Source organism: Musca domestica, unplaced genomic scaffold (assembly GCF_030504385.1).
Source record: "Musca domestica strain aabys unplaced genomic scaffold, Musca_domestica.polishedcontigs.V.1.1 14, whole genome shotgun sequence".
NCBI lineage: Eukaryota > Metazoa > Arthropoda > Insecta > Diptera > Muscidae > Musca > Musca domestica.
This window is the reverse complement of record NW_026712192.1, coordinates 3,911,349-3,932,778: the sequence shown is the minus strand read 5'-3', so window position 1 is coordinate 3,932,778 and position 21,430 is coordinate 3,911,349. Positions and strand designations below refer to the sequence as shown.

Below are 21,430 nucleotides of genomic sequence, written 5' to 3'. Positions count from 1 at the left end.
GTTTTATTGTAGTGTAAAATTTAGGAGATATATGAACCGATAATGAGACAGACCACTTGTTACATTACCAGAAATGTGAAAAATAATGGCACATTCCCTTAAAATGAGTAAAAGTGCCACATTGGCAACGGAACGATATTTAACGTCCGCAAACAAAACAAAAATAATGAATATTTAGGTAAGGCATTAAAACGTCAAACGCCATATTTTTACCTTTTTTATATAAATTTAGCCACATTTTTGATAGAATTATCTAAACTCCTACACAAGTAATTATTTATGAGTACTTTACCTCTTTGGAAGAGACGCCCCCCATATTCAACAGTTTGATGATTTTAGCGACAGTATTCAACGACATTTGTTTTTTTTAATTTTTCTATTTGAAGTTCGTAATGGGTACTACAAACTATAATGGAAAATTTTCTATGCAGGTCCAAGTCTTCGTATAGCCTATAACAATACCTCCCGATATTTGGTATTTTGAGGATTTTAGGAAAATTTTTAATCGGAATTGTTTTAAATTTCGTATTTGAAGCCCCCATATAACGATATTGAATGATATTAGTTATATTGACCAATGTAGCCACATTTTTTAATGGAATTGTTCCTTATAATTATACCCTACACCACAAGGTGGTCAGGGTATTATGTCTTTGTGCATTTGTTTGTAACAGGCAAAAGAAAACGAGATAGACCCATAGTTCCTTTTGATGATCTGCATAGAATCACATTCTGAGTCGATTTATGCATGTCCGTCCGTCCGTCTGTCCGTCCGTCCGTCTGTCTGTCCGTCCGTCTGTCCGTCCGTCTGTCCATGTATTTTTGTAAACAAAGTACAGTTCGCATTTATTGCCCTATCCAGATGAAATTTTTCACAAATCATTTGTTTGGCCCAAGGACGAACCCTATTGAAATTGGAGATAATCGGTCAAAATTTAGATATAGCTCCCATATATATCTTCGTCCTATTTGCCTTTTATTGTGCACCAAACGTGTAATATCAGGCCGAATAGTATGGAATTTTGCACGCACGATCAGATTGGACCTGAAAATAAGTATGCCAAATTTGATCGAAATCGGTTCAGATATAGCTATAGCTCCCATATATATTGTTCATCCGATTTGTTATTTTTGTCCTCCGCAGCCGTAATATGCACTCTGTAACAACAATATTTGGGGAAATATATCAAATACATCTCAGAAATAAATTTGCTAAATTTTATCGAAATCGGTTCAGATTTGGATATAGCTCCCATATATAACTTCGTCCGATTTACTTTTTATTGTGCACCAAACGTCTAATATTGGTCCAAATGGGATGGAATTTGGCACTTACGACCGAATTGAGTCTAGAAGCTAGTATGTCACATTTGGTGAAGATCGGTTCAGATATAGCTATAGCTTCCATATATATTATTCATCCGATTTGTTATATTTTTTACCCACAACCGTAATATGCACTCCGTAACAAAGATATTCAGGGAAATATATCAAATACAGCTCAGAAATGTCTTTGCCAAATTTTATCGAGATCGGTTCAGATTTGGATATAGCTCACATATATATCTTTATCCGATTTCAAATTAATTGTGCACCAAATGGGCAATACAATTCCGAATTTAAAAGATACAAATGCTTCGGCATATTTAGTCCTTTGAACTTTAAATTATAATTATAATCATAGCGTGTATGATGGCATTCTCCCATAAAAACTTTTAATTGTTATGCGGAGCTCTACTAAATTAGCAAAGTGGTGTAGGGTATCATAAAGTCGGCGCCGTCCGAATTTAAGACTATCTTTACTGGTTTTTAATTTTTCTATTTGAAGTTCGTAATGTGTACTTCAACCTATGATGGAAAATTTTCTATGCAGGTCCAAGTCTTCGTATAGCCTATAACAATACCTCCCGATATTTGGTATTTTGAGGATTTTAGGACAATTTTTAATCGGAATTGTTTCAAATTTCGTATTTGAAGCCCCCATATAACGATATCCAATGATCTTAGTTATATTGACCATTGTAGCCAAATTTTTCAATGGAGTTGTCTGAAAATCCACACAAGGAGTTCCTTCTAATTATACCCTACAACACTATGTGTTGGGGGTATTATAAGTTTGATTGGGCCAAAAATTATGTAACACCTCGAAATATTGATTTCCCACATAGGAAAGTATATATGGATCTTCCTAGCTCGCCGAGCTGAGTCGATCTAGCTATGTATGTCCGTCCGTCCGTCTGTCCGTCTGTCCGTCTGTCCATGTTAATTTGTAATCACTCTACAGGTCGCAATTATGGCCCGATCTTCACGAAATTTAGAATGGAGGTGGGGCTAGGGTCAGAATAGAACCCTATTTCTTTTGGAGATGATCGCATAATATTTAGGGGTCGAAATGGACCAAAAACTGAAAAAATGTCGGATTTTGCAGTAGCTATACAGGTCGCAATTATAGACCAATCGACGCGGAACTTCGCATGTAGCTAGAGTTTAGGTCGGGGAAGAAGCCTACCAATTTGGGTGGTCATCGGATAATATTTTGCGGGTAAAATAGACCATATCTTTTGTGTTGAAAAAAATCAAAATTTTTCATTAAACCTCGAATATTTTAAGTCCCGGCGAAATCACAAAGCCATGGCAAGGTTACTTCTGATCTTTACATTGATGTTAACATCCAACAAAACGGATATATAGCAAAATATGTGCGATATATATGTCTATCAAAGAGGATATGCTTGAAAGATCTCTTATATGTCGAGAACGGCTGAACTGATTTCGACAGTTCTCATTAATTCAGAATGGCCTCTTTGCAGGAAAAAAAAAACGTCTAAAAAATCGCATAAAAATATCTCTATAAAGATGAAAATATGGATTTTGTAAAATTTTCTCATATTTTTTCAATTTTGTCATATTTTTGGCATATTTTCATTTTGAATTAAACATTTGGTAATATTTCTACTGCTAACAAAACTAAGTAGTTAGGATATCAGGATATCATATACAGATCGCATTTATGGCCCGATCCATACGAAATTTTTCATGGGGATAAGATGAGGGTCAGAATAGAAGCCTACTCTTTTTGGAGATGATCGCCATATATTTAGGGGTTGAAATGGACCAAAAAACTGCAAAATTGTCGGCAGGTCGTAAATATCACCCGATCCTCACGCACATTTGAATGGGGGTTACCGCACATTGCAAAAGCCAAGCAGTTTCGGATGGCCATTCAAAAATATTCAATGTGTGAAGGAGTTTGCCAACTTTTGTAGACAAAATATGAAAATGTCCATTCTAGTGACTTTTTGGAGAATTCGCAAATACAGGAAAGACGCACTTCCGACTATTTCGTTAACGCTGATTTCGTTGAAGAATATAGTCAAATGTCTGTATCTCATATAGATGCGTTTCAGTCAAAAACCAATAATAAATGTTAATCTTTTGCCACTTCTGAGAGATTATAGGTCTTTGGGAAATATTGGTTCCAGATCTAGGAAGACCATTTACGTGCAACATCCACCATTAAATTGGAAATGAGCAAATTCGTTTAAGTTGCTATTTTTCGAAAATTAGAGAAAGTTTCTTTTATTATTTGTCACAATATCTTGTGGAATTCTTTCGTGTATCTCGCCTATATAAACTGTATGGTTTATTATAGTGTTGTAGGGTATTCAACGGTCGGCCCCGCTCGACTGTAGCCTTTGCTTACTTGTTTTTTATTTTATTTTATTCATTTATTTATTTTTTTTTTGCTACTATGGCTTCGATATGGTTTTGAAATGTATTTTTTTCTACGTCACTATGTCACCAGTGCAATCGAAGCTAAATGTAGGTATTAGGAATTCGCTACTGGATTATGATTCGAAATTGGCAAGAAGTCATAAAAATTGATTTATACAGATTCTTCATCCTCAAAGTCAACCAAATTTTTAAAAGTTTGTTCTTAATAGGACCCAATCGTACAAAATGATCAATATACCGCAATATTTTTCTCTAACTGCTAGACAAGTAACCTAGACAGGGAGTATTTAGAACAATTTCCTCAAAAAAAATTACATATAAAAATGCCCCAAGAAGGGTAACGAGGGTGAGGTAAAAAAAAACTGCAACAAAGTCAAACGCCATAATATTTACATTTTTAATGAAAGCAAATAAAATGTCGGAAATAGCATCAAATTTTAGAATAAGTTTAGATTTGTTCGAATTGGTCACCTTTGGCACGAATTATGGCCTTCAAACGGCCAATGAAACCGTCACGCGCTGTCCGAATGTTGCTCTGCGCTATTTTGGCCTATTCCCGACGAAGCGCTTGCTTGAGGAGCATACTTTGGTATTTTTTAGAGCTAACCTTACTTTCTAAAATACTCCAGACACAATAGTCCAACGGATTGGTGTCCGGAGAACCTAATTTTGTAACCATTCTTGGGTGGCGCGTGCTGAGTCCTGTTGGAATGTCCAAGATTTGCGGCCAAAATGTTTGCGTGTCCAAGGCTTTAGTACACCCTCCAGAATATTTTCGCGATAATATTCGGCATTTATTCTGATGCCACAAACGGAGAGCGACCATCGGCTGTTATTAGCTAAAACTTGACAATTGTAGTTCTCGGTAAGCCTGTTTTCTCCTTCGCTACAAGTCCACTAATTGGTATAGCCCCCCATATGATGGCACCCCTCGATTTTCTGTGTTTCCGCTGAAACTTGACAATTGGGGTTCTCAATAGGTCTTTTCTCTCCTTGCAAAAAATGTTTCATTCAGGTCCACTCATATAAAAGACGACCTCCCAACCAAATAAGCTGAAACTTTGCGTTTGTGGCTTTTGGTAGGTATGTTCTCTCCTTGCGAAATATGTTCGATTAGATCCAATAATTGTTATAGCCCCTTTATAACGGCACTTCTCGATTTTTCGGGTTTCTGCCACAATTTCCACCTAATTTAGCTGAAATTTGACAATAGAAGTTCTCGATAGGTCTGTTCTCTCCTGGCAAAAAATGTTCGATTTAGGTCCACTAATTCGTATAGCAACAACACCAAATGTCAACTTTATACTAATTCCGTCAAACAATACAACTAAAATTATCGAAAAATAATATACGGGAGGCTATACGAAGACATGAACCTGTATAGGCAATTTTCTGTGATTGGAGGTAGTACCCATTGCGAACTCCAAATATCAAATTTTCAAATTATTTTCGTAAAAAGTTTGACAGAAATCAGCAATATACAGAATATTTGACAGTGCAGTTATATTGGGTCTATACCAAAAAAGTAACCCTATACATTTATAAAAGTTCTTCTCAAAGATTTTTCCCACATTCTGGAAAGACAAACTGCCGAATTTGGTTGTAAGCTTCAAATACGAAATTTCAAACAATTCCGGTGAATAACGTCCCTATAATCATCAAAATACCGCATATCTGGAGGTGTCATTTTATGGGGGCTATACGAAGGCGTGGACCTGCCATAGACTGTCATAGAATGTAGTATTCATTACGAACTTTAAATACGAGATTTGAAATAATTTCGTTAAAAATGTAGTTTAAAATCATCCAAATACCGAATACCGGGGGGTACAGTTATATGGCGTCTATACGATATCGTAGACCTTTTGGACAATTCTCTTCCAGGGTGCAACAATACGATATCAAGAACCTATATAGTCAATTCTCTTCCAAGAGGTAAAGCACTCAGAAGAAACTTCTAGAGTGGATTTTCTGACAATTCCATTAAAAAACTTGGCTACAACGTCCGTTATACGTGGGATATACGATATCGTGGACCTATATAGACAATACTCTTCTAGGGGATAAAGTACTCAGAAGGAACTCCTTGTGTAGAATTTCCCACAATTCCATTTAAAAATGTGGCTGAAATCCTCGAAATACCGAATATCGAGGGTACGATAACGTGGGCCGATATAGGCATCCTACGAACTTGACCTGCCTGCAGACAAAAGACTGATCTGTGCAAAATTTTAGCTTCCTATCTTATTTCGTTTTTACTCTAGCGTGATTACAATAGACGGTCCGACGGACAGGGCTAAATCGTTTTAGAATTTTACGCTGATCAAGAATATGGGTCTAAATTTATTATTTCAATTAGTTACAAATGTTATAACGAACCTAATATATCCTCCATACTATGTATGTATGGTGGAGGATATAAAAAGAGTAATTTTGTGACTCCCTTAAGGCTTAAACGCATCCACCAAAATAAGCCGCGTATTGTCATCATTAATATTGCCGAAACATTATTTACCTAAAATGCGCGGATTTTTAGATTTTGGATTTTCTTAATCAGAAATATTCGAAAAAAATAGAAGAGAGAGGAATTTCCCCCTCATTATACCCTACACCACAAGGTGGTCAGGGTATTATGTCTTTGTGCATTTGTTTGTAACAGGCAAAAGGAAACGAGCTAGACCCATAGTTCCTTTTGATGATCTGCATAGAATCACATTCTGAGTCGATTTATGCATGTCCGTCCGTCTGTCTGTCCGTCCGTCCGTCTGTCTGTCCGTCCGTCCGTCTGTCCATGTATTCTTTTGAACAAAATGCAGGTCGCATTTATTATCCGATTGAGATGACATTTTGCAAACAACATTTGTTTGGCCCAAGGACGAACCCTATTGAAATTGGAGATAATCGGTAAAAATTTAGATATAGCTCCTAAATATATATCTTCGTCCGATTTGCCTTTTATTGTGCACCAAACGTGTAATATCAGCCCGAATAGTATGGAATTTTGCACATACAACCAAATTAGGCCTGAAAATAAGTATGCCAAATTTTATCGAAATCGGTTCAGATATAGCTATAGCTCCCATATATATTGTTCATCCGATTTGTTATTTTTGTCCTCCGCAGCCGTAATATGCACTCTGTAACAACAATATTTGGGGAAATGTATCAAATGCAGCTCAGAAATACCTTTGCTAAATTTTATCGAGATCGGTTCAGATTTGGATATAGCTCCCATATATAACTTCGTCCGATTTACCATTTATTGTGCACCAAACGCCTAATATTTGTCCAAATGGGATGGAATTCGGCACATACTACCGAATTTAGTCTAGAAGGTAGTATGCCAAATTTGGTGAAGATCGGTTCAGATATAGTTATAGCTCCCATATATATTGTTCATCCGATTTATTGTATTTGTTACCCACAGCCGTAATATGCACTCCGTAACAAAGATATTCATTCATATTCCATAACAACGATATCAAATACAGCTCAGAAATATCTTTGCCAAATTTTATCGAGATCGGTTCAGATTTGGATAAAGTTCTCATATATATTTTTCGCACCAAATGGCCAATACAAGTCCGAATTTAAAAGATACAAATGCTTCGGCATATTTAGTCCTTTGAATTTTAAATTATAATTATCATCATAGCGTGTATGATTGAATTCTCCCATAAAAACGTTTAATTATTAAGTGGAGCTCAACTAAATTAGCAAAGTGGTGTAGGGTATCATAAAATCGGCCCCGCCCGACTTTAGGACTTTCTTTACTGGTTTTAAGATACTTTAGTTGTTAAAACGCCAGTACTCGTGTTTTCTATTTTTAGCTCTACTTTTATAATCTACTGGAATTTTTCCGTAGTTATTGAACGAATTGAATTTTGTAGCACAGTGTAATTTTGTGCTATTCGACATATTGCAGTATAAAGGTTGTCGTTTCTGGTTCTGAGTGTGTGTTAATGAGCATATGACCATATATTGTTAGGAATTCCTAAATTTTACCTCTAATTTTCAAAACATAAATGTGAAAGTGTATTTTTGAATTATATAACCCAACATTTGACAATTAAATAACAATTTATCAATATGTGCATAATTACTAGTTTCGGTTACTAATAACAAAGTCACAGCATGTCTCGACGTTTAACGCAAATTTGCAATAGACAATTATTTCGTAATTTGTTTGGCATTGTTTTTTTTTTTTTTTTTTTTGGAAATACATTATCAGTATTTGAATATGACGTATTGGCCTTTGGTTTATCTTTCCAACGAGCAACAGTGAGACCCATAACTAAATGACATGGATGATTCAATCTCAAAACATATACACCCAAGACAAACACTTTACATGTGTGTGGTGAAATTCAAAACACATGTGGTAGGTATACCCGAATGAGAGGTATCACTGTGCCCATGTCGTTTGCTATTAGCACACTCTATGCATCATTTAGCAATTATCGTTCAATTGTTTGTGCGATTCCATGCAGAGAGACATACATCACATACATATATTATAATAAAGAAATATTATTGCCATATATATGCGATTTTTTGCTAAAACTATATATAAGTAGTGCTTGTTGTTGTTGCTGCCATTTGTACTAAATAAATTTAGAAACCACATACAAAACCCCACAGCTGAAATAAATCTGATAAACATTTCAGAAAACATAAAATAAACATGTTTGCAATTTAATTTTAGATAAATGCTGATAACGAAAAACATAACCGCAGTGGGGCTATAAGAGAGGTGCAAATCGAACTAAGTCATATTTGCTAAGAAAAAATCAAAGCGAAATTGTTGACCGAATAAAAAGGTCAGCGGTGGGTTTTTGTAATTATTTAAATAAAACCGCTCACACTTGTCGCGTGAAACATTACTAGACATCAATTATACTAAAACTAATACTAAAACACAAAAAATAATTACAGGAAAAAAAAATAGTAGATTATTTAAATCGAGCTAAAAAACGACACTTTTATCGGCGTTTTAAAATTTTACATCGCAAAGTAGCCAAAATAGAGCAGCACTTTCCCTCTCTTTAAAATTTTTGAAAATTTTCGGTTTAAGATTCTTTTGAATCTGTGAATTGTAGGTATAAAGTATCTTCATCAATATTGCAGATGAAAATACGAGAAATATTTTAATGGAAAATTTGAACGGTCAGGCAAGTCCACAAAGGGGTCTTTTTGTTTATTTTTTAAAATATTGTAGTAAGTCAAAATATTCTATAAAATTATTTATCAAACAAGTAAAAAAGCTGTAATTTCGGCCGGGCCAAACTTTGAATACCCTTCACCATTTGGAACGAATTTGGCAATTCTCAAAAACAATAAAATCAGTTAAAAAATCTGTTTAAATCTTCAAAATACCGAATGTATTTCTTATATTAGGGTTTGTACGACGACGTGGACCTGCATAAGTAATTTTTGTCATGAGCCACTACGTTATATATGGGGGCTATACGAAGACGTGGACCTGCACAGACAATTTTCTATCTTAGACTGTAGTATCCATTACGAACTTCAAATACCAAATTTAAAACAATTCCGGTGAATAATGTCGCTAAAATCATCACAATGCCGAATATCCGCTATGTGGGGGCTATACGAAGACGTGGACCTGCACACACAATTTCCTGTCATAGGCTGTAATATCCATTACGAACTTCAAATAGCAAATGTAAAACAATTCCGGTGTATAATGTCGCTAAAATCATCAAAATACCGAATATCGGGAGGTACCGTTAAAAGAAGGCTATACGAAGACGTGGACCGACACTGACAATTTTCTATCTTAGGCTGTAGTATCCACTACGAACTTCAAATACCAAAATTGAAAGAATTCCGATGAATATTGTCGCTACAATCATCAAAATACCGAATATCGGGAGGTACCCTTATATGGGGGCTATACAAAGACGTGAGCCTGCACAGACAATTTTTTGCCTTATACTGCAGTATCTATTACGAACTTCAAATAGCAAATTTAAAATAATTCCGGTGACTAACATCGCTAAAATCTTCAAAAAAACCGAATATCGGGAGGTACCTTTATATGGGGGCCAAACGAAGACGTGGACCGACACTGACAATTTTCTATCTTAGGCTGTAGTATCCACTACGAACTTCAAATACCAAATTTGAAACAATTCCGATGAATATTGTCGCTAAAATCATCAAAATACCGAATATCGGGAGGTACCGTTATATGGTGGCTTAAATAACCAAAATACCGAAAAAGGGGAGGTGCCATAAAACCAAACCAAACATTTTCAATACCAAAAGTCCTGCTGACATAATATACATTTGAGTAAAAGTTTATCAACCTACTTCATTTCGTTCGGAAGCTAGAGTGATTTCCACAGACAGGCAAACGGACGGACGGACAACGATAAATCGACATTGAATTTGATGCTGATCTAGAATATATATACTTTATGAGGTCTAAGATGTATATTTCGAGGTGTTACAAACGGAATGACAAACTTAATATACCCCCATACTATGGTGGTAGAGAACGTCCAAAGGTCGGGAGGGGCTGACTATATGATACCCTACCCCGCTATGCGTATTTAGTAGAGCTCCAGTAGCAAAATATTTTTATTTGGAATTTATGTGGAGTAGATCATACCAACTATGTAAATTATTTACATGCGTATCATAGCTTCAGAGTAGTCAAAATTAGGGAACTATATCCAACTCTGAATCGATTTTCAACAAATTTGAAAGAGGCTTTTGTTTGATATGACTTCGATTATTAAAAAATATTTATCGGAGAATACGGGACAGAGCATCACGAAGTGGAAAAATTCGATAGAATATTAAGAAAGTTATCCCATTTGTGCTGATATTACAGATATGGTGAACAATAACCGTATGAACGGATGAAGAGGTATATCGAAGCTATACAAAAACCTGAACCGACCTGGATAACATTTCGCAGAGGTATTTTCGAGCTGTATCAAATATCATTGCTGTGAAGTGCATATTACGGATGTAAGGAATTTTAACACCAAATCGGATGGAAAATATATGTGGAAGATATAGCTATATCTTAACCAATTTTCAACAAATTTGAAGTACTTGCTTCTAGGATGAATTCAGTCCATTTGGTGCACAATAAACCTGAAATCGGATAAATATATATATGGGAGCTATATCCAAATCTGAACCGATTTTGATTAAATTTGGCAGAGGTACTTCTGAGCTGTATCTTATATCTGGTACCAAATATCATTATTGTGCAGTGCATATTACGCATGTGAGGGAATTTAGCACCAAATCGGATGAAACGTATATAAGTAGCTATAGCTATATCTGAACCGATTTTCACCAAATTTGCTGTACTTGCTTCTAAATTGAATTCTTTCGGATGGGCCAAAATTCAGATTATTTGGACTGATATTAGGTATTTGGTGCACAATAAACCTGATATCGGATAAAGGTATGTATGGGAGCTATATACAAATCTGAACCGATTTTGATTAAATTTGGCAGAGGTACTTCTGAGCTGTATCTTATATCTGGCACTAAATAGCATGCTTGTGGAGTGCATACCGGGTGAGATGAAAAACTGCAACCAACTTCAGACTGCTGTCATTTCTAAGCCACTCGCCCGACAGCTGACTGCAAAATTATTCCATTGACAGCTCATTACATTGTTTACAAGCGTACAAAAGCATTTCGGTGAGAATTTTCCAGAAAAAAAGTTCTTCGTAATGGAATTCAAGCGTGATAGTGTGATTTCTTTATATTTAGCTGGAAAACCACAAGTGACTATCGTTAGAGCACTCCATCATTTAAATGTGAATAAATCTTTTGTGTCTCGTGCCATCGCTCGTTAGCGTGATACTGGTAGCGTAGCCCGACGTCAAGGAAGTGGACGGAAGAAAACAGCAACATCAGCAGAAATGGTTCGAAAAGTAAAGAAGAGACTTGATCGAAACCAGCGTAGCAGTGACCGAAAAATTGCTCGTGAGCTGAACATATCGCAATATTCCATTCGGCAAAAATTGAAAAATGAGCTCGGGGTAAAACCATTGAAATTCCAAAAAGTGCAAGAACTTACACCCCAACAGAAAGAGAATAAGCTCAAAAGAGCTAAAGAGTTGCTTCGCTTGAACTGCCGAATTTGGCTTTCTTCGATGATTTGGCCTTCTCAAGCGCCGGCCATGGTGATAGTGTGGGCCGCCATAACAGCCGATGGTCGCACTCCGTTCGTATTAATCGACCGTTGCATCAGAATAAATGTCGAATATTATCGGACAATATTCTGGAGGGTGTATTAAAGCTTTGGCCGCAGACCTTGGACATTCTAACAGGACTCAGCATGATCGCACTCAGCCCGTGCCACCTAAGAATGGTTACAAAATTAGGTTCCTCGCTTCATTTCCAGCGCACGATGGCCACCAAAATCTCCGGATACCAATCCGTTGGACTATTCTGTCGGGAGTATTTTGAAAAGCAAGGTTGGCACTATAAAATACCAAAGTGTCGATCACCTCAAGCAAGCTTTTCGCCGGGAATGGCCCAAAATACCGCATTCGAGCAGCGTGTGACGGTCTCATTGGCCGTTTGAAGGCCATAATTCGTGCCAAAGTTGACCAATTCGAACAAATATAACCTTATTCTAAAATTTGATGCTATTTCCGACATTTTTTGCTTTCAGTCCAAAAAAATCCCCCAAAAATTATTTAGTTTCCTTTGCATTTTATCTACACCGAAATATGTACAAGGTATACATATTTAGTATTGTACATGTACACAAGTATCCAAATGTGTTTTTCTGTAGTTTCCCGTTCTCATTTTATTTTTGCAGTTATAAAATATAATTTGTTGTTTTTGTCATTTTGATTCACTTCAAACTCAAACGCAAACAATTGTTTTTTTTAATTGATTCGACCATGAGCATTAAAACAAATGGAGATTGAACTCTGACTGTGGCTTGCAGTTCAATGTTAAAACTTGACAGACGAATGGAGGGGCTGTCAATTTTTTTTTTTAGTAGTGGCATGAATTACCGCTCACCAACCCTTTCCCCTCCCTACATCATGTGTATGGTACTCTAAGCCATAAATTTGAATTAAATTACAAAAAAAAAGGCAAATGCTAAAGAAAACAAGTAAAAAACATTAAGTTCGGCCGGGCCAAACTTTTAATACCCTCCACCTTAGGGTAAAAGAAACATTAGAAGAAATGTGGCAAAAACCATAAAAATGCCGAATATCGGGAGGTACCGTTATATGGGGGCTATGTCAAATCATGGACCCATACATGCAATGTTTCGCCACACGAACTAGGACCCATTATGACCCACAAATACCAATTTCCAGACAAATCCGTGAAAAAATGTGGCAAAAATCATCAAATTACCGAATATCGCGAGGTACCGTTATATGGGGGCTATACCAAAACGTGGACCTATACATGCAATGTTTTGCCACACGCTCAGGGACCCGTTATGACCTACAAATACCAATTTCCAGACAAATCCGTGAAAAAATGTGGCATAAATCATCAAAATACCGAATATCGGGAGGTACCGTTATATGGGGACTATACCAGAACGTGGACCGATATATCTCATTTTCAATACCAACCATCCTAGACACAATGCAAATAGCTCTGCTAAATTTTGGAGCTCTATGTCAAATAATGTGGGCTGTATCGTGATTTCAACAGACAGACAGACGGACAGACAGACAGACGGACATCGTTAAATCGACTTAGAATTTTATGCTGATCATGAATATATATACTTTATGGGGTCAAAGACGAATATTTAAGGATGTTACAAACGGAATGACAAAGTTAATATACCCTCCTTTCCAAGGTGGAGGGTATAATAAAAATTAACAAAAAATATAAATTAAAATGACATTGTTTTTTTTTAATTTTTATGAAATGACAGTAAAATATTATTATTTTTTTTTCTTATTTAAATGATAAATGCTCATCCCATTCCCAATGAATTCCCTCCATTATCTTTCATTCAAAAGAAAGTGGATTTCCCTTCTCCGTCTTCTTCTTTTTATTTTTCTTGGCGTTGTTGTTATCTTGGAAAATATTTTCATTATCATATTTCATGTGAATGAACAAGCGCCTTAGTTTACGCAAAAAGATTGTCTTCCCCTTTGGTAAATCAGTTATCAGTTTTTTTTCTTCTGTTCCTAGTTTCCACTTCTAGTGTATCTCTGGAGCGAGCAGAATATTTTTTTATTTTATTGATATTTAAACTCTTATGTACACACTCACACACACACACACAACTAAGTTAATATAAACAATTGTATACCTTTTTTTGTTTACAAACAATTTTTCGGTTAATTTTTTTCCTCTCTCTCTCTCTCTCTCTCTTTTTCAATTGCCATAAATATTAACATTCATTATCGTTTGTGTACTTTTCTTGTTCCTGATTAAAACGTAAAATGTTTTTTGTTCCACAAAAACCAAAAAGTACCGTATTATTGCTGTTAAGTATCTGTTTCTTTTTTTTTGGCCGAGACTGTTTTGCTTTTCTTTAGAAGTCAATCTGAAACGTATTGATTGGGGGAATGATTTTAATTTGCAAAATTTTCGTTCGGTTCGGCGAAATTCTGCGAAATTCTTATATTGGGGTCATAAAATTTGTTTTTGATAAGAGTTTCTTAATTTTATGTTTATGCTCATGTTGGCAATGATTTCAGCTCTCATCACTAAGTTATTCATCTTGAAGGAAATATGAACAAGTAAAAAATCTGTAAGTTCGACCGGGTCGAACTTCGAAAACCCTTCACAATTTCGAACGAATTTGGCAATTTTCAAAAACAATAAAATCCGTTAAAAATTCTATTAAAATCTTAAAAGTACCGAATGTAGCTGTTATTTTAGGGTCTATGCAACGACATGGACCTGCATAGGACCTGCATAATATTCAAATTCGAAATTTAAAAAATCAGTGAATAATGCAGCTAAAATCATAAACCAGTAAAGAAAGTCTTAAAGTCGGGCGGGGCCGAAACATTTGTATCTTTTAAATTCAGACTTGTATTGCCCATTTGGTGCACAATTAATTTGAAATCGGATAGAAATATATATGGGAGCTATATCCAAATCGGAACCGATCTCGATAAAATTTGGCAAAAATATTTCCAAGCAGTATTTGATATATTTCCCTGAATATCGTTGTTACGGAGTGCATATTACGGTTGTGGGTAACAAATATAACAAATCGGATGAATAATATATATGAAAGCTATAGCTATATCTGAACCGATCTTCACCAAATTCGACATACTAGCTTCCAGACTCAATTCGGTCGTAAGTGCCAAATTCCATCCCATTTGGACAAATATTAGACGTTTGGTGCACAATAAAAGGTAAATCGGACGAAGTTATATATGGGAGCTATATCCAAATCTGAACCGATCTCCATAAAGTTTAGCAAATGTATTTCTGAGCTGTATTTGATATATTTCCCCAAATATTGTTATTGCAGAGTGCATATTACGGCGGCCGTGGACAAAAATAACAAATCAGATGAACAATATATATGGGAGCTATAGCTATATCTGAATCGATTTCGATCAAATTTGGCACACACATTTACAGGCCTAATTTGGGTGTATATGCGAAATTCCATAAAATTCGGGCTGATATTACACGTTTGGTGCACAATAAAAAGCAAATCGGACGAATATATATATGAGAGCTATATCTAAATTTCGACCGATTATCTCCAATCTCAATAGGGTTCGTCCTTGGGCCAAACAAATGATCTGTGCAAAATTTCATCTGGATCGGGCAATAAATGCGACCTGTACTTTGTTTACAAAAATACATGGACAGACGGACGGACGGACATGCATAAATCGACTCAGAATGTGATTCTATGCAGACAATCAAAAGGAACTATGGGTCTATCTCGTTTCCTGTTGCTGTTACAAACAAATGCACAAAGACATAATACCCTGACCACCTTGTGGTGTAGGGTATAAAAAAACCAGTAAAGAAAGTCTTCAAGTCGGGCGGGGCCGACTTTATGATACCCTACACCACTTTGCTAATTAAGTAGAGCTCCACATAACAATTAACAGTTTTTATGGGAGAATTCAATCATATACGCTATGATTATAATTATAATTTGAAGTTCAAAGGACTAAATATGCCGAAGCATTTGTATCTTTTAAATTCGGAATTGTATTGCCCAATCGGTGCACAATTAATTTGAAATCGGATAAAGATATATATGGGAGCTATATCCAAATCTGAACCGATCTCGATAAATTTTGGCAAAGATATTTCTGAGCTGTATTTGATATATTTCCCTGAATATCGTTGTTACGGAGTGCATATTACGGTTGTGGGTAACAAATATAACAAATCGGATGAATAATATATATGGAAGCTATAGCTATATCTGAACCGATCTTCACCAAATTTAACATACTAGCTTCTAGACTTAATTCGGTCGTAAGTGCCAAATTCCATCCCATTTGGACAAATATTAGACGTTTGGTGCACAATAAAAAGTAAATCGGACGAAGTTATATATGGGAGCTATATCCAAATCTGAACCGATCTCGATAAAATTTAGCAAATGTATTTCTGAGCTGTATTTGATATATTTCCCCAAATATTGTTGTTGCATAGTGCATATTACGGCGGCGGTGGACAAAAATAACAAATCGGATGAACAATATATATGGGAGCTATAGCTATATCAGAACCGATTTCGATCAAATTTGGCATACATATTTTCAGGCCTAATTTGAGTGTATATACAAAATTCCATACAATTCGGGCTGATATTGCACGTTTGGTGCACAATAAAAGGCAAATCGGACGAATATATATATGGGAGCTATATCTAAATTTTGACCGATTATCTCCAATTTCAATAGGGTTCGTCCTTGGGCCAAACAAAAGATGTTTGCAAAATTTCATCTGGATCGGGCAATAAATGCGACCTGTACTTTGTTTACAAAAATACATGGACAGACGGACAGACGGACGGACGGACAGACGGACGGACGGACAGACGGACGGACGGACATGCATAAATCGACTCAGAATGTGATTCTGTGCAGATCATCAAAAGGAACTATGGGTCAATCTCGTTTCCTTCTGCCTGTTACAAACAAATGCACAAAGACATAATACCCTGACCACCTTGTGGTGTAGGGTATAAAAACCGAAATCGGGAGGTACCGTTATATGGGGGCTATACGAAGACGTGGACCTGCACAGACAATCTCCTTTAATAGGCTGTAGTATCCATTACGAACATCAAATACCCACTTTGAAAGAATTTCGTTGGAAAATTTCGCTAAAATCAACAAAATACCGAATATTGGGAGGTACTTTGTGGGGGCTATACGAAGACGTAAACCTGCACAGACAATTTTCTGTCACAGACTGTAAATCCCATTACGAACTTCAAATACCAAATTTGAAACAATTCCGATGAATATTATCGCTCAAATCATCAAAATACCGAATATCGGGAGGTACCGTTACATGGGGGCTATATCAAAACCTGGACCTAGGTTAGGTTAAAGGACGCGCGGTTACTATATGGCAACCGCACCACTCGGAGACCTATAGGTCCATTGTGTTCATCCTAGAAGAATGTTAAGAAAAGAGGAAGAAGTGGTTGGTAGAAGAGGTGGAGTTATAGAGGTAGAGTTATAGAGTGTGATCTACGACTGAGGAGTTTGCCGTGTCGTCTTTAGCCACTTGAATCTTCTGGCTAATTGAAGGATTACTATAGGGTCAGTGTTAGAAAAAGAAGACAGATCATGTGACACTAGTTCTCCCACTGGTCTGTGTCTCACATTCATCAGTGCTGGGCAGTGGCAGAACAAATGTTCGACTGTCTCGATTTCTTCTTCATTTTGACAGATCCTACAGTGGTCAATGTCGTCGCTGTCCCATTTCGAGGTCATAGCCCTCACCTTACAATGACCTGTGATGATACCAACCACAAGTTTTAGATCAGGTTTCGACAATGACAGCAGCGACCTTGTTCTCTTCTCTGAGAGCATGGGCCAGATTCTTTTAGAGATGGTGCATCCCATTTCGTCCAGCCGTTTTTGTTGGATTCTCTCAGAGTAATGTCTATGAATGACCTGTAGAAAATGGCACAGTGGTGGTTTAACCGAGTTGTCTACTTCAATTGTAGTTGATTCGGATCCTAGCCTGGCTAAAAACCTGGACCTACATGGCCCATTTTCAATACCAAAAGTTCTGCAGACATAATATACATTTGAGTAAAATTTTATCAATCTACTTCGATTCGTTCGGAAGCCAGAGTGGTTTCCATAGACGGATAGACACCTAGACGGACGGACATCGTTAAATCGACATAGAATTTTATGCTGATCAAGAATATATATAACTTGTGGGGTCTAAAATGTATATTTCGGGGTGTTACAAATGGAATGAGCAACTTCATATACCCTCCATGCTATAAACATTTTATGATCAAAGATTTAATTGAAAAAAAAAAAACATTTTTGAAAATTTCACCAACACCTCGAAATATTCTTCTAAGATTTGATTTTTAATCACCTATTTGATTTATCTTCATCACCTATAGTTGAATAAGGATATCTGTCTCCATAATTCCCCCCAAACTCAAAGCAAACTTCTTTCGAAGAATTTTTATTATACCCTCACCCATAAAGCTGGAGATGGTATATGCCATTTAATACGGCCGAAACGTGCCTAGTCGATAACCGATGCCCTCGATAACTCTTGAAGGGAATATCCGATTTGGTCCAAACATGGTCGTATTATTATTATTATAAAATTTCGATCGAGCTCGGAGATGGGGAATATTGGTCCACTCCTTCTGGTACAAAGGGTTTAAATTTTCAAAGAAAATATTTAACTTCACAGAAAGAGAAAGGATCATCCGATTTTTCTCAACTTTCCAAATATTAATATTTATGTCATTGCTGGGTCAATTGAGATATCAGATAAGATCGGACCACTCCCTCTGGTAGATTCCCCACAAAAGGTCAACATTTTCAAAAAAAAAAATATTTTATCACGATTTTGCTCCAACTTTACATATCCTAATATCTGCATCAGTGCTAGGTCAGGTGCGAAAATGGACATATCAGTAAACTCCATGAAGTACCTCCCCCCACAAAGGTCAAAATTTTGAATAATTTTAACTCTTATAAATTGTGACATAAGAATCTGATTGTCTTCAAATTTCGCACATCACAATACTTTCATCAATACAAAATCTGGTGTGAAGATTAATTATATTGGTCCACTACTTCTGATACCAAAGGTCAAAATTTTGAATGGACGTGAAGTTCATAAAACGCGAAATTAATATCTGATTATATTCAAACTTTGCACATATCAATATTTGTACCAATACAATATCTATTATAAAGATGGTACAGATCGGACCATTCCTTCTGATACCTTCCCCAAAAAGGGTCAGAGTTTTGAATAACCATTATAAAATCCGAAATAAGTATCCGGTTTTCTTCATATTTCACACATCCCATTACTTCTTTTCACACAAGATCTGCTGTGAAGATGGAATATATCGATCCACACCTTCTGGTACCTCCCCCAAAAATGGTCAACATTTTGAACATCCATGAAGCTCATAAAACGCGTAATTAAAATCCGATTCCATTCAGACTTGGTACATCCCAATATTTCCTTCCATTAATAAAAGATCTGTCCCCACAAAGGGACGACATTTCGAATTAACAAAACGTTTATAAATTCCGAAATAAGCGTCCGGTACTCTACAAATTTAACACATGCCATTATTTTTGCTAATACAAGGTCTGCTGTAAAAATGGAACACATCGCTTAACTGCTTCTGGTACCTCCCCACAAAGGGTCAAAATTTTGAACATCCATGAAGCTCACCCGATTAACACCCGATTTCATTTGGACTTGGTACACCTCAATATTTCTATCAATTCTGGATCTTTTCTAAAGATGGTAGAGATTGGATCATTCCTTCTGGTACCTCCCTCACAAAAGATCAACGTTTTGAATAACCAAAACGATTATAAAATCGAACATACAAACTTGTTTGCTAACACAATATCTGTTGTGAAGATGATATGTATCTGCGAACCCCTTCTGGCATCTCATATTTTTATCTTAACTTGTGATACAAGTCAGCGATTTTTTACAACTTGATATATCTATATACTTCTCTCGACCAGAAACATGAAATGAATATGGCATTTATCGGAATTTTTGATTTCGCATCCTGGTCTTTAATGTTCGATTTTCTTGTAATTTTAACCATACCTATATTTTTATCTGTACTATAATACTTCGATCGACTATATCTGGTAACACATACAAATTTTAACATTTTTTTTTTAAAAATATCACATACTTCATAAAAAGTGAGGGAGGTAACCAATATATTCCAAACCTGGCGCTTCGCAATATTAATATCATATTTATTTGGGTCCGATACGAATTGGACATATTTCCGCACTCCTTCGGAACCCAGTCCATAAAGCCTCAACAGCTGAATAATAAAAGCAGAAGTCAAAATATTGGCTGAGGACATCTGTCGGCAAACCGACTGATAAGTTTTTACTCGTTTTTATTAAGGTTTATCATATTTTTCACAGAAAAGTAATATTCTATTATTTGCTGAACCCTAATCGATCACGAATGTTTGTCCCGATAATTCTCCCCCAAACTCAATTCAAACTTCTTCAAATGAATTTTTAACTTCATAATTAATTTCAATAATTTTCCATTGAAATACTCTGTCCAATATATTCTCTTAATTTATTATTATCCCCTGAACTAGGAAACCACGAAAAAAGAAACGGAATCTTGCCTTTGTGCTCCATGACGAGCTAATGGCGTTGCAAATATTTTTTCTACGCCGTTTGTTGTTGTTTCTAACTTAATATGCATGCCATTTAAGGTGGACCCAATGTCCACAGAGAGAGAGAGAAAACAAAAAACATGTTCCTCATTTGTCGTCGTCGTCGTTGTCGTTATTGTTGCCGACAACATATTTGGATTTGTTCGATTTTGAATCATTGTTTCCAAAACCAATGTAAATTGATCATGAAGTCAACTCAAGTAGCGTTGGACATACAACACACGCGGACATATAAGTGCATACACGAATTGTATGTTTTTGCGTACACGTAATGCTAGGAACACAATTGGAGCGAACGACGAATTTTTTCGCGGCGTATGTTCGTCGTCAAAAATAAAACACATATGTGTATATGGAAGTGCACACAATCACGGCACCGGCGAAAATTTCGTCGGTCGCCGCGAACTCAATTAGCTTTATTTCTATTTCATACGCCGGCGACCGGCGAACAAAACAGTACAAGGTGGCCATACTTGTACGAATTTTATGTGTTTTAGTAAATAAAGTTACTTTTTACTTTAAAATTTGTTATGGTCACTCTACTATCTGTTACTCGTATAAAAAAACATAATTAATTTGTTTATTTATTTGTGTACTTGCGCCTGAGTGAAGATGGATATCAGTGAATTTATAATAGAGAAGATGGACATAAGTGAAATTATAATAGAGAACGTAAAGAATTATGTGTTCTTGTATAATTCATTGTAGTCAACAAATGAGCAAAAAGTAAACAACTTCATCAGCTGTTTTATAATTTCGTCGGTATTGTGTTCCATACGACGAATTTTCGCGGCTCATTTTGTCGCCGCG

At 36.1% G+C, this 21,430-nt stretch overlaps 1 protein-coding gene across 1 annotated transcript in view; it reads right to left on the bottom strand.

Annotated features, from left to right (window-relative positions):
* The window catches only part of LOC101893978 (uncharacterized), a 71,510-nt gene that overhangs the window by 26,373 nt on the left and 23,707 nt on the right, over positions 1 to 21,430 (bottom strand). The window lies entirely within an intron of this gene.